At 39.5% G+C, this 3,110-nt stretch overlaps 1 pseudogene across 1 annotated transcript; it reads left to right on the forward strand.

Moving 5' to 3' along the window:
• Positions 1-2,450: 2,450 nt before the first annotated feature.
• On the forward strand, positions 2,451-2,982 carry SARC_07787 (hypothetical protein; annotated as a pseudogene; the record flags this gene model as incomplete). Its single annotated transcript has 1 exon — positions 2,451-2,982.
• Between the last annotated feature and the right edge of the window lie 128 nt (positions 2,983-3,110).

A 3,110-nucleotide genomic window follows, 5' to 3' on the forward strand; every position in this document is an offset into this window, starting at 1 on the left:
ACTACACACACACACACACACACACACACACACTATATATATAATATGTATATATATATATATATATATATATACACATATGTATACATATATACTTACTTACTTACATACATACATACATCCATTCATACATCCATTCATTCATACATACATACATACATACATATATATATATATATATACATGCATACATACGTACATACATATATATATACAAGTTTATACTTACGCGTAAACTATTCTTTGATCGCGCAGAATAGCTTGCTAATCTGCGAGACAGGTGCTGTGGGTTCATCATGTGTTGCCGCTTTCAAAGCGCTTTCCAGTTGCCACAGATCCGTTATGAGTACAGGCATGTACAAATGTGTTAAAGGATGCGACTCACAGGTGCAGGACGCAGAGGGGTGTCTTGAACATATTTTAGGCAAACGGGACGAATAAAGTAGTGTTTTATTTGCGATAGATCTTAGTTGCATGTTGACGCTGAGTCATCGGGTATACTGCTCTTGTCGTGTGTTGATCGGAATAAAACCAGTTTACACATCCATCATTGTATTTGGTGGCCGTTTCGTCAGGAGAAAAGTGAACTTTTTCGCTATGATTTGGGGTTAACAATTTTGACGAACAACGTCGGTTGCAATCATCATATCTGGGCAGATGGGTAGGTGTCGGAACTGCGTTAGTTAGAGACATAATTACTTGGACGGCTTTTGGATAGTGTCCACACTTGTGACATGATTTTAAGATTGTAACAAACGTGTCCGCGAGTACGCTTCGCCTCTTTCTAACCTTGTGCTTCTTGCATGAATGGATAAAAGTTTGATAACCGTCACAAACGTATTTCGAGCAAGTTATAGTCGCTGTTCCACGTCGTCTGAGGTAACAGAGTATAGCATTGATATTGTTTTTATTCGGAATTCTTCATTTTTTTTAGCAAACGGCAATTTCACGTTTATCTCTCTCGTATTGTCTATAGGTTTGTACGGTAGTGGTTCATAGATACATCGCGGTACACCTGGCTCACGATGTATACGACTGCTGTACAAAAAAATTTGTCGGCAACGAAGTAGCTCTCGATTGCTTGTATCATTAGCCTGGCTCATTTGTTAGCAACAATTTCTGGCCACTACTTCTTGCGTAAACATAACTGGTGTCGACTTATATGTTGTTCACCGTAAACATCAACTGGTGTCGACTTATATGTTTTTCACCGGAAACAAAATTATTTTGGTTTTTCGTAAACCACAAAATAAGAACATCTAGGTATAAGAACTTGAGAAAGGTGAGAAAGCATCAGCTATGAAGCAGTGTGATGTAGCCAAAGCTTTCTAAACAAAAGTTTAAAGACCACATACAAAATAGGTTCTATTCACACACGCATTCCGGAGCACACCACTACTGTGGTTTATGATGACAGTCACATAGCCTAACATGACAGTTTGTCAGTGCGCAGCACAGGGCATACTATTCAAAACAATGATCCTCAAATAGTCGTGAAATGTAGGTTTCTCGGAACAAACTGGATTCGAAGTTGCAGTGGCTCAGGCCACCGTGACAGGAATTTTCAGCAACTACACCAGACGTTAGATTACTTTGATATCTGCAACCAAACTAGTATGTGATAGGCACCAAGAAACTATATACCACGACTTAGCATAGATTAATATACATACTACATTTGATAATATAGAGGTAAATGTGCGTACTACAATTTAAAACTTTGAAGTCTCAGCTTATCTATTCATCTTGTGGATCATGAATCGGGTCATTCGGGTGTGCTTGTTTAACCAAGATTCTTAACCCCTCATCAATTTCTAGATACCCTTGCTCACTCTTGCTCTATTTTTGCTCGATGCATGTGTAGTTGGCTTATAGTCTGTCAAAATATACCGTTCAAAACAAAACCTCGAAGAATAGTACATATATATTAAAGTATATGTTCCTAGTCGCCATACAGTGATCTGCCCGTACGCAGAGATACATACATATGTGTCTCACAACTACGCATCACACACTCGGCAGTCTACACCCTATGTACTACCCTAAGTTCTTAAGAGAGAACCCTGCGATTGAACTCTGCTAATGGCGCGTTATTTGAATTTCTGGATCTTTTTAATTTTTCTGGCATGTGGTTGAATTTCATACCCAATAAGAGTTGAAGAGCGTAGAGCCGTAGAGACACTGTTGCAATTTCAATTTAAAATACATTTGTGAATTGCTGTACAAATACGACTTCTCATCGAATGCTATATCTACTATAGTAGGCGGCTGGCAGCGATTGTGCTGAATATCTCCACACACCCATCAGTTGTAAAACTGCACCGAATGCTGTGTAGGTAGTTATTTAGGCATTACTACGAGGTATATTATTTGCAACAATTCGTAGTAGTTTGATATAGTAGGGTGTACGGGAATATAGTACAGTCAGCCATACTAAAACATTGCACATGATGTTGCAATTTACACACTGCTGCTCTTACACAAGAGCTCTCGTATACAATGGAACCAAATACACACAAACTCGTTCACACACTAGTATAGCGGGATCCAGAACGCAGTACATACCTATTTACAAGCACAAACTACATACTAACAAGACCAATCATCTCAAAGTCAACAGTAGAGAAGCGCATCACGAACCTACACACACTCACACACCCGCCAGACCCAGTCCTCTGCCATCTAAGTATAGTCATGACCGAAGTCGACGGAATCCACAGAAGAACGAAGCAGGCTATGTGAAAACTAAAAACAGGATCGGGCAATTGAAGCAAACCTGGGTCAAAGACTGGGTGGATCATAAGCCTGAAAAGTTGGGCGAAAGACCTATTAAGCCTTCACAGGGTGCGTATGGCCTTGGGTTTACCAAACTGAGACATGGCGAAGTTGAGCATCATTTCAAAGAATTGAAACAAAGACCAGGTAGCGGGGTCGGGACAGCAGCGGCCGATTTATATTCGCACAACTTGGGGGATAACATAGGTATGCTTATCTGTTCATAATTGTGCGTGCATGTGTCGATGAAGCTTGATAGTTTTAGAATATATATATATATATATATATATATATATATAATACACACACACACACACACACACACACACACACAC

Source organism: Sphaeroforma arctica (genome assembly GCF_001186125.1).
Source record: "Sphaeroforma arctica JP610 unplaced genomic scaffold supercont1.640, whole genome shotgun sequence".
Lineage (NCBI taxonomy): Eukaryota > Ichthyosporea > Ichthyophonida > Sphaeroforma > Sphaeroforma arctica.